General features: G+C 30.5%; 1 protein-coding gene across 1 annotated transcript in view; it reads left to right on the forward strand.

Moving 5' to 3' along the window:
• Positions 1-13,089, forward strand: part of LOC107165601 (neuroligin-4, Y-linked-like) — a 354,388-nt gene that overhangs the window by 153,862 nt on the left and 187,437 nt on the right. The window lies entirely within an intron of this gene.

The following is a 13,089-nucleotide window of genomic DNA, read 5'->3' on the forward strand; positions in this document are numbered from 1 at the left end:
TTTTTAGTAAATGTTACTAAACCAACTTCTCGGTAAATACAATTGTTCAAATAGATACAGAGATATATTTACATTGTAAAACTATATCAAGGTAATTTTTAAAAATATGCTTGTTTCAGTATTTGGGTTTTTTTTATTGAATGTCTTATCGTACTAAAATATTTTAGTAAACAAGTAATATTACTTGTTTACGTATAGTAAATAATATCTCTTCAATATTCTCTATGAGAAAAATCGCGCGTATTCTTCAATATATCTAGTTATCCTTCTTATTAAATAATAACAACATACCTAATATAATTTAATATGTTGTGTATTATATTATTGCACGGGAATTAACCATTCATATTTACACTATATTGATGGAAATGTAAATTCAATAATAAATTTAATATAAAAAAACAATAATATATATTATTGTTATAAAAAATATATCCCAACATCTATCGGAAAAATTGTTATTATATTTTAATAATAAACATGACACTTTTTTTTAAACAGGAATATATTTTTTTGAGATGGATACTCGTTTTTTTGTTTCAGACCGATTTTTTGTAAGATTTACGTTGATTTTCGTAAAATCATATTTATGGCTCATAGATTTTTCTTGTAGTGGACAAGTTTAGAATTGCGTGCTATGTTTTTTTTTTTATTTAAATTTAGCTGTATGTTAAGTATAATTATAATTATTTAACACGTGAACGCGTTAGAATCAGAACGTCGTTGTATTTAAACTTTAAAGTATTATTAAAGCCGTCTATATTACATAAATATTCTGCAAACGGGATATAATATAGGTGATTTATTATAATATTTTCAAATTATTGAATCGATACATGTTGTAGTATTCCAATCATACGAGTATTGTAGTTATTATTGCATAATATGGTCACATAGTATAGTATTTATATATGAGCACAATATTGAACGCCTTTACGATAAAATCGGATATACGCGCATTATTCGCGGTTTACACACACACACACACATACGCGCGTGTATTGCATACCTGTATTATGTAGTAAAATATTAAACATAGGTAACGCGTCTAATATAACTTTGGCTGGATTATTGCGGTCCGTTGATAGTAAACATGTAATATATTATATATATATGGCGTAAGACGCGCGTGTCGACAAAACCATATTTTATGTGGATATTAACTTTCAGCACATAGTCCGGCACTCGCACCTATATGTATATATATATATATAATATTGCCTATATGATTATTATTATTTTATCGCACCGTGTAACGCGCGTATAGTTGTTGTTGGATAGATTTATAGGGTGTTGGGTAGAAATCCACGAAAAAAAGAAAAAGATATAAATAAAGAAACTAAAATATTACGATTATAATAAACTCGGGGCTCAGCCCCCTCCTCCCCCGCCCACTAATTTTTCCTATACGGCATAACAACGCGTGTCGTCATAATAGCGTTATGATGATGTACCAACGTTATCTTGTGTAATATTATAGTGAAAACATAAAATATATTTTGGTCGACGAACGCAAGACACAAACCGTAATGTTCGATGCGACCGTGCTACGATGATTGCAATGTCTATAGGTTTTTGTCGATCATCAGACGTTCGTAATTTGGCCGCGAGTTATTACTATATGCGTGCTGCTGCAGGTATATTAAAAAAATATCGTTGTAAAAGTGTAAAATAAAAAAATCAATACAAAGGCATGATGGAGCACCCGCGGCGTGAGGGTGGATAGTAGTCGTTGGGTACGAAAAGTTTTTCTCTTGCAGCCCACCCCGCACCCACATCGGCACGCGCGCGCTTCAAACCTACGCGTATATATTTTCGATTATTATTTATACTTCCGGCCGAGTCATTGCCGGTACATCGTCTGTCGGATCCCTTGCGCGGACATTTGTGATTTTCAACATCTGTCGCATGCACTGCACGACGACAGTACCTAAATAATAATATGGGCAAAAAATAAACACATAATGTTATGTTATAAACACATAACACGCGTTGGTACCTAGCTACATATCGGATGAGATTCGGAAGACGAGAAACTCGCTAAATATCGCGAGAAATTAATAGTGTCAACGATGACTGCACAGGGTCCCTCTTTATTCGCTTCTCGTATTGTCCGGATGAAATTAAATGTAAAATAAATAATTAACAATATCGTGATTGGCTATCAGAAGCGTTTTAATTTTCATAACAGTTTAGACGAATACGTACTGCAGAGTATAAGAGTAACTGCTAAGTGAAAATATAAAACAGCTTCACAAAAAGGTTTGCGGCGATAATAATATAGGCTCGACCACATTAAATTATGACCATACAATTTAGGACGAAGGTACTCGATCGAATAATAATTAATAACAGAGAGGGGGGCGTTCTCCGTTAGGTGGACTATACCATATTATTATGGTAGACTTATAATATTATCGATGCTCAATGTTATTGTGACTCAAAACCACTCTTTCAAATTTTGATGCAATATTGAATAATGTATTTTTAATAAACTCATCTGTTTAACTACAATTTACACGGAAAATTATGGTTCTCATTAAAAAAAAAAAAGTAAAAATAAAAATGGAAACCTCTCTTCATTATAAAGTCACTGTAATATATAACTTTATGTTGAATTTAAATTCGATAGTAAATCTCATTATTTTAAAAACGATTTAGCGATGAGCGAAAACTGTTTTTTTTTTTTTATAACAACGAAAATTTACAACTTGGTAACGGAAACCACCACGATGTTGAAAATCAAAGCATTATTTTCATCATTTCCCCTAAAGTTGAAAGAAAAGAAAAAACACACTTCATTGTAAAGTCAATAAATTCGTCGCTCCACGGATCAGAATCTGAGAAAATGTTACACCCCACGTAACGCTCCTTAAATCTTACGCATAATCTTTGAACTTGAAAATCTAGTCATAATAAGTAGCTACATACTTGAAGAATTTCAAAAAATCAGGATTTGAATGGATTCACCGGGCATTAAAGGAATACAATATGATTGTGTGAGCTACAGTTAAGTGGACCACCGCCACCATGCGTATAATGTGATTCATATTATAGTCTCGATGGAAATGGACAACTTCGTGTCCGCTGTGAGTGAGTTTTCCACAATATTATACTTTATAGTGAAATAATCGATGTAGGTACCCGTCGAATGCAGGCGAAATGTCTGTATTTAGGTTTTCGGATTTATGTTATTTCCATACTTATACAACTTACAATAAATGGAAAAACTACTGCAATAAAAAAGAAAAAGAAAAAAAGAAAATAAGTTTTGGACAGTGGCCGCTTTTCGTTACAACATTCAATTCTGCAGCTGTACCGGACGGAGAATATCGAGAAATATTAACAATGAAGATTATAATTACTATAATAGAGGTACAGGGTTTAGAATTAATATTGTGTTATATATTATTTTATTCAATTATAACCACTATAGTGATTGTTGTATTATTTATACACAATCGCCACAAAGAATAAGGCAAGTTACCAACGAACACGACATGAATATATTAAGTAATAATATCGTATTAATATGATAATAATATAAATTATATAATATTTTTGTATTTAATTGTATTATTGTGTACACAAACGCTGCCGTATAGTTGCTCATCGCTCGCGTAGGATATATTTTAATCAACGTTTCTATGCACTGTAATGCGTTAATTATAATATTTGTGTGTGTGTGTCCCTTTGTTCCCAATCAAATATTAATCCACGTGGATTTTTAAATAATCACGTGGACCTACACGCGTGGTTTTACAGTAATTCCGACGTTTAACCCGAATGGTGACTACGGTTGAAACATTTCATAAAACAGTGTTAATTAAAATAATTTTATATATCAAACACAACGTTATGTTTATACATATATTATATTCCTATAAAGTTTTGTTATTATATTCACAAAACTATTTGTAAACACCGCTTAAAAAAAAAAATAAAAATTAATAACAACAATGAAACAAATTTAAACGTATGTGTTGAAAAGTATAAAAAATAATTAACGTTTTAAATGTGCTGTACTCCGAAATCGATACCAAACAATACACATGCATAATTGACAATACGAATAATCAATATATTACACGCAAAATTAGATAATTTTACAAATATTAATCAATAACTATAGGTAATGGCAAGTAATACAAATTGAATCTTATGTCTCATGTGATGGTAAAGGGCAAGTTGGAATTTAAAAAAGAGATGTCTTATATACAGGATGGTTAACGGGAATAGGACAAAAAATATCTATACTTTTGTGTCATGCACATACACATTAATAATATTTTAAACTATTAACTAGGTCAAGTAAACATATTGTATACAATGTGTAACAAAATTTATCGTAAGGTTTAAGTCAGTAAGTTTTAGTAGATGTCGAAAAATAGAAACTAGGTTGATGAATAGTAAATAAGTGATTATATAGGAGTAGATAAATGTGGTACTTTCAGTAGCGATCGCTTGATGCGGTCATATATTGAAAAAGACTTAAACAATAATAACGTTATCAAACATATTTTTTTAAAGTTGTTTTATGATTTCAAATTATTACATGATATGCGAATAAATAAAATTATTTTCAAAAACTTTATTGCTTTTTCGGATTATAATAGTTTTTACTGACAATACTCGTAATAATCTAATATGTGGTCAGTGAACTTAGTATAGCATTATGGCTTTTATATTTAATTAACCTCGGAAGACCAGTGGCGTATTTAAGAGGTTTTTTCGCCTATAGGCGAATTCCAATTCGCCACCTCTCCTCCTCCATCATACCTAAAATTATTTATAAAACATATTTAAATATATAATTTATTATATTAAAAAAGATACATTATTTATGAACATTAAATTACAAACATTAAACATTAAACTTTTTCCTATGTAAATGCATCAATTAAATCATCGCAATTTAAAGTCACAGCTAGTAAATCTGCTTCGATATTCAATATAGCCAAACTATTGAGTTTTTCAGAGTCCATAGTCGATCGTCAATAATTTTTGATTCGTTTAAGTCATGAAAAAGAACGCTTAGTTATACAGTTAGAAATTGGAGTACAAACATATATGTATTCTAAGTGATATTAGGATACACATCCGTAAGAGAATCTTCTCATAATAATTTACACATTTGTAGAGGAGAAATTCAATTAATTTGTTTATTTGAAGATTCCAAATAAGATTTAAAATGTATACATTCTGTTGAAAATGCTTTTTCAATATCATCCTTGTAACATTCTTGTAATAACTTATTGGCAAATTCTATTATTTCCGAAACACTTAAAGAAATAAGTTTGTGGAGTACGATAAATTTAGTGTAGTAAAAATCATAAGCCTGTCGACGTTTTTCAAATTCACTTTCTATTATCCAATAACCACATAAAATGTAAATATTTTAAACTTTTCACTGCAACCATTCATTGATGTATCAGTATCGCTTTTTTCTTCTGAGAAGACACTAAATCATCTAAAGTTTACCGCAAATCGATGTAGAAAAATTAAATACTCGATATTAATAACACATTACAAAAAAGCGGATATGTCATGGATAATGTCCCGCTGTACAGTAGGTTATACAAGTGGGTTACTGTAATGGATGGAATTAAATTTGATATTATATCATTGTATACGAAAAACGATTCTGAGTGAAGACGGTTTATCTATGTAGGATATATTATTAAAAGTTTTCAAATCTTAGAATTAAAAAGAAAATTTTTTATGAATTTCTATCTTAGATAATTTGAACATTTTACGTATTTAGTCAAAATTTGAACTTATATAAATGCTTAAACTTAAATGCTTATTAAAAAAATGACCTATCTAAAGTACCAACTCAAGAACATTACCTTTCAGAAAATATGTTACATTTGATACTTTTGAGGAAGTTTAGCGGGAGAAAAAGTGTTTACAGAATAAAAAAGAAAAAGAAATAAACATCATTGTTAGGTAAACCAATACATTCCTCGCTCCGCTCAGAATCTAAAACTATAACCCAAATAAAAAAAAACAACAACAATTATTATTCACAGGCGATTAATAATCATAAAATTATATTGACTCCTTTGATGTTGTATAAAATAATAATGAAATATTTCATGTACCGGAAGGTTAGATAAAAAAAATTAAAAATGAAAGCCATTGTGGTACCTATACATCACTCGAAATACTCCTTCAAACCCCTCCCCCCTCCTCCCACCTCATGACATTTACGCTTACAAAAACTATAATTTGTTTTTTTTTTTTTTTTTACGTTGTGAAAAAAATGGAAACAGAAAACATCTGTGACGACGTGTGTATTTTTCTTATAAATTATTATCAACAAAATGTTATCATAAATATTATACGTATTTGTGCAGGTAATGTCAAAATAAATAATAAATATTTTATGTATTATATAAAATTAAAATATGGTATGAAATTACATTTAAAAAAATACTGTAGCCTATTACAAATTAAACATGTTGTGATATTATGTACATAATATGTTTTTCGGTTAATTAATAATCTGTAATGCTCGTCCAAAATGTTATAATAATAATAATAATATCTTAATAATTAGTAAAAATATTATAACAAACGAAACAGTAAAAATGTTTTTCACGTGTTTCGTATTTTATATTTAATAATAATATAATTAACTGCTAATCGGATTTTAACGTCAGCACGAAAAACATGAACTCGACTATTTTTACTCAGTATTAATCCATACGTTGCATGTACCTATTATATTACATAATTTATTATATCATGTATCGTACTGTAACCGGATATATTTTAATAATATAATAACAATAATGACACTAATGATTATCTGTGTCACGTTTGAGGGGCTTAAATTCGAACGAAAAGTATAAAACACATAGGATAACATAATAAACTAAAATTTATTAATTTAATATTATATGATATTACATTTCCGTACCGACTGGCCAATAATATTCCATTGAAAAATACGATGACGGTTGTTAAAATATTATTATTGGATTTCAATGATGATGTCCTCAAAGAGTAAAGTTCACGTCGTCATATTATATTCTACACACGACTTTATAGAGTAAACAAATAATAAAAATAATCTATGTATATTGTATGTTTGATTAGGAATCGAAAAATAAACAAAAAAATTGTAATTTCAACAAATAAAACAAAACCTCGTCTTATCTTTTATGTCTTCGAAATCGTTACATTTTCAGATAATCGACTCATGTCGCGGGCCAACACGGTTTCGGCATTCAAATAGGATAAATATGATATTAAATAAAACGTGCAAAATTCGTCAAAAATCAAGTTTTCTTTACGTCTTTCGGCTGTATTTATTCAAAATGCGTTTACTATATGTACCGATTGAACTATACGGCCCAGCGCAACGAGAAAAGTCGGTTACCCGGTAAACGGTATGTGTATAGGTGCGTGTTCAATTTCTAATCTATAGAATATGTGTTACAAACATTTTTTAAGCCTTATTCCCGCACTCCTACACACACACACACACACACACACACACACACACACGTTGTCGGAAAATCAATATACGTATTATGTGAACTATCGCTCTATCCCTCCTCCATATCACTCTCTCACACTGGCTCTGACTGGACGTCCTATGGTACTGGGACTCGGCGTTCATGAAAATAATTATGTACTTTAACGTGAGTACCTTCTTACGATATCATGCATAGTTATCCAGAGAAGGTTATCTACTCCTTATGGATAAGTTGTCCGTAGCTGATGGGGGTTCGTGGTTCGAGCACTATAATGTGTTATGAGGTATTTATCAATAATAAGACAAGTTTGGTATATATAAATCCATAATAATTATATATTTAAAATATACTTTACTATTCGACAGGTGGCTGTTAATAATTTATTGTATTGCCGAATTCGCTCGGCGTTGATGGTCACGTGTCGAACTGCATGCCGTGTGTCGCTTTTATAATATGGTAATAATGTGCATTGGTAGAAAAGTGTTGAGTGTGTATAATATTTATATATATATATAAGGTGTAGGTAACTAATGTTACAATACTTCAATAAATATTATATTAGAAAATCGGGCCTCGGAGCCCGGATTCAGTTCTGTACCGGGACAAAAAATATGACGTGGGCGGAGGGCCTGGATATAAGCCTGTCGAAATAATATTACGAGAATTTGAAACAACAAATACTATTGCGGTTAGTGTACCTACCTCCTTAAGTTTTCGGCACTATTAACGCGTCTATATATCGCCTGCAATACAACACTGTCGTCTGATGACTTTTCGATGTCGGTTCGGACTCGTAAATCGTACTTGGAAGCCTGCTCGTAGTTCTGTCTAATCGCATTATTATGATACCTAATAATAATGCACTGTATATGCGCGTGGTATACCGAGGTATACGCCTGCAGTGCACTTGCAGTAGGTACCTGTATATAACTGCGCAGCGGTGACTTCAACGACAAAATGAAACGTTTCGCCCATAATTCGCGGTTTATCGATACCAGTGTTTCTCAAACTTTTTAATGTAGCCCACCCCCTTTTTGTGTTCCAATTTTTAGCGACCCCCTACATACAGGCGTGTACGTTTTTTTTTTTTTTTTTTTATACTCGCATAGAATACAGATTCATTTCAATATATTTATTATGTTTGAAATCATAATATATACGCGACGCTAAATAATAAGTTGGCGGCCCCCGGGTTGAGAAACACCGATCCATACGACGTACGTGACACGCGTATGATCGTCGCTTTAGAAAAATTAGTGCAAGGAAAAAACCTTATTCATGATATTATTATCATATCATCATTATATCGGTCGCGAGCACCATCGTGACGCGACGCCTTCTCGCCTTTTCACTTTTAAGTGTGCGTCGTAAAACGTCATTCGACTTGGCTAAAGTAATAAAATGAAAATTGGTTCACACCCTCGTTTTTTTCTTCCCTATATTATTAACATATACCCCCTTACTGCCGCCCTTACGCATGTATATACTATTATACGCGCCGTTCGGGGTAACTTCTCTTGAGTATTGTGTGTGTAATGTTTTTAAAAATGAAAATATAAGAAAAAATGATACGAGCACGCGTATTATACGTATATAATATATATATAGCACAATGCAAGTCTAGTGGTTGCGTCGCGATGGTAAAAAAAAAAATTGAATGCATGGCGGCTATTGTTCGTCTAGATATTATAATAAAGTTATGTATATATGATATATGTATTCGTATATTATATTAAAGGTCGTTATATCGTCGAAAAATATTTAAAGTGGCAATAGTACCTACGCTTGATGCAGTTCGCTCGCTGCTGGTCTTGGATGGGTTTATTATTTATTTTGTTTTCCTATATACATATAACTACTTTGTATACTCGAAACCAAAACGAACGAGTGCAAATAAAAATTAAATAGCTATACGATTGAGCACCACTATCGTGAATGTAATAATAAATAATTAAATAAGAACCAGTAATATGTGTATATTTTTATTGTTCCGGATGTGTAAATTCAAAACGTTATTTCCCTGTTGAAAATGTTATATTTAAATTGTATGATGTGCATAAAACAAAACGAAAAAAAATTCACTTAATTAGGGTTGAACTTTCGTCGTGGATTATAAATGATGAAAGAAAAATAAAGCTGAAGTATACCGTTCGAGGATGATATAATAATACGCTGTGCGCCCCATAAGCTGGATATTTTCAAATATAATATAATATACATAACGATGATAATACAACGCTGCGCTATCATAATAATATATATATTATTCGTAAATTTTCCATGACTTTTCGTTTTGAAAAAATATTAGATCATGGCCGGCGATTTTTCCCGTGTTGTTCAATGAATAATATTATTATACAATCGATTTGTTCTTACCGCTCATATTTTTTTATAATATTCGCGGTAATAATATTAAAACACTATAAAATAATAATGCGGCGTGCACGTTATATACAAATATAATAATATGTTGCGACGTTAATACTCCAATGTCGTTATTACAAAGTGATTGCTGCATATTTTATCCCGTACTATACCTTTATGTATTTAAAATATTAAATATTCAAATACCGCCGTGTGCAATAATTATAAAATTACCTCGATTACAAAAAAAAAAAAAATAATTATAATAATTGCATAAAATTGTGCATGGTTTATAAATTAGGTAGCCGATAATTGTTTTGCATAAATTAATTTTCGATATAAAGACATAAAGTACAGTATAATATAACGCATTTACGATTGTTAAAGTTGGAGAATTATTAAAAACGCATCAGATGAACAAAAATATCAAATCGTTAAATGATGGTGAATCATTATATAGAATAAAATATAATAATTAATATAATGTATGAGGTTAGGTGCCAGAGGCGGCGAACCTTTTTTGGGTCTATAGTGCTAAATTTTTGAAATCAATGGTTTTGACAGTTTTTCACGTGCCCAAAAGTTTGTAAACACTAAATAGATCATAATGAATATAGGAATGTTATAATTTTTAAAATATCTAATTTCTTTGAATTTTATACTTGCAAAATTTAAGAATAGCGTAAGTTTTCACAATTTTAATTTATCACGTGCCATTGAAATTTGACAAACGTGCCATTATTTTGGCACGCGTGTCGTGGGCTCGCCAATTCTGGTATTTGCAGACAACGTGATTTCAGTCATACAACCATAATATAATAATGTGGTAAACACAAACGTGATTTTAGGTGTAAGTAATTCGAAAATTATATTTTTACCCGTCCAACGTTGTTTGACATAATCAAAATGTTATCAAATTTAGAATAGTTTCTAATCTTTAAAATGTAATATTATACCTATCATAAAAAGTAATGCCTGATTTCTATATTATGATTAGTGTGTCATACATTATTGTCGATTTGGGATGACAATAAACCATGTCAAAATTAAACTGTAAACTATTATATAAAATATTGATGAGGATTCGAGGTGAAAAATATCATAAAATTGTGCATTTTTATGTTAAAAATAAACAATGTCATCAAATAAAATAAACTAATTTAAAACGATTATTGGTGCGACTTTCACGAATGCGATTGTGTATTATTTATTTTTAATTTTTATAATAAATTGTCCAACTGTTATTAAGTGTTGAGCGAGTACGATAAAAATGTCAATACGATTTCTGATAAAATTAACTATACCATGTGTATAACATTAAAATGAACATTTTATAATCGTTATTTTTTTTTAAATCTTTTTTTGTACACATAATTTTTATTGTTCTCGTTTGTTTGCTCGTGAAATTTTTTGAGTGTTTTTTAGCGTTTAACACCCTTACTTTGCGCATACATTTCAGTGTCCCGAAGGTGCAGCGAGGAGAAAGGTTGGAAACTTGGAAATCGATTCATTACACTCGACATTAAATTAGCATCTCGAAATGCAAATATTTACAATATTAAAAACTTTCGAGTTAATCGTTCAAATTAAATCACGTATAATTCACGGATGAAAAAATAAAAATAAAATATTAGATTAATGACAAAAATATAAAAATTTAAAAAAACTTTTTTTTTCCGAGAAAACGCTGTCTGGACGTCGTTAAGTTTACGCATACATAATACGTATTAAATTATGTATACCCAATATTATGATCGCATAGTAATTACAATGATTAGTATTGCTATGTTTCTGAACTTTGGACGTGCGCAGAGTAAATAACACAGTAATATATTTCACACAAATTCGGCGTTTTCGTTAGCCAAAACATTGATCGTGGCTCGTGCGATAATTAATATTTTCGTTCCGATGAATATTCATCGGTTGGAGACGTTGGCGACGTTATACAATATACCTATTATATTATCGCCACAGCAGCAGTTGTAATCTTAGTGGTTCACCAGAGTGAAATGGGTGGAATGTACTCGAGAGCTGCAATGATTGCGTTACCGGTTTGGAATTCGACCGCGACAACTAAACACAACGAATGACTATATCTATTTTTAGTGTGAGTGTATTGTGTTGTTTAAATGTCGCGATCGATCGGCGAAAGACGTCGTCGTGGTGTAGGTGTCGAAATAGTCGATGGTCGATGGTCGATGGCCGACGACGACGACGATGATGATGATATTTACAGAGTGGCATATTACGATATATAATATCATGTGGATAATCGTTTGGAACGCCAAAGACTTCGATTTCGGACGGGATCGTAAAAAAAAAATGTAAAAATCCGGTAAATAAGACGAGGGAATATAACTTATGATAACAATATTGTTATGTGTAGGTAGCATGTTATATATAGGTACACATTTTTACCACCATCATCATATTATTCTACGCACTGTGCAGGGTATTGAAATAGACATTCGCATATTTGACGTTACGCCAAATATCGTCAAATAGAAAATGGCCGATCGAAACCCAACGGAAAAGCATTATTATTATCGGATGGTATTAATTATGGCGGAACGTAAATGGATTGTATAATCGCGTCTGCACCGAATCGATTTATTGTTGTACTTATTGTATTTGACAACAATTTTTCCAGGCATTTTTGATGTGTGATTCTACGCAGTTAAATAACATTTTATGTGGCCGTATAAACATTTTTTTTTGCCCCATGAACAATTAACTGTATGAGGTATGACTGACAAAGTGCAAAAGAGAATCGTTATTGTCGTTATAAAGCCTCCAACGTAATTGTCACTGCAGTGTTGTTCTCCCGGGGATTTAAAATTTAATAATAATAATAAAAAAAAAACACCTAGTATCAATTTTGACTAAAACGTTTAGAATATTTTAGTAATATTTTTTTTATTTTTTTTTATAAATTTACAATCAAATAAATTCAGACATTCAAAATATTTTAAGTGTATTTATAGATGAACCGTACCCTACATGAAATATAATTTATTACTAAAAGGTATGGTGGAGAGACTACTTAACACATACATATAAAAATCAATGAATCAATATTTAAAAAATGTAATTTGTAATAAAACAGTCTAATTAGAATCAAAAATTTAAAATTCAAATTAATAATAAAAATTTAATATAACAAAAAATCAAAACAGAATAAAAAAAGGTCAAAATCTATTTTTCAAAAAAAAAATCTAAATATAATAAAAAAATAAAA

This window comes from Diuraphis noxia, unplaced genomic scaffold (assembly GCF_037042655.1).
Source record: "Diuraphis noxia isolate RWA-SAM2 unplaced genomic scaffold, SU_Dnox_SAM2 contig0003, whole genome shotgun sequence".
Taxonomy (NCBI): domain Eukaryota; kingdom Metazoa; phylum Arthropoda; class Insecta; order Hemiptera; family Aphididae; genus Diuraphis; species Diuraphis noxia.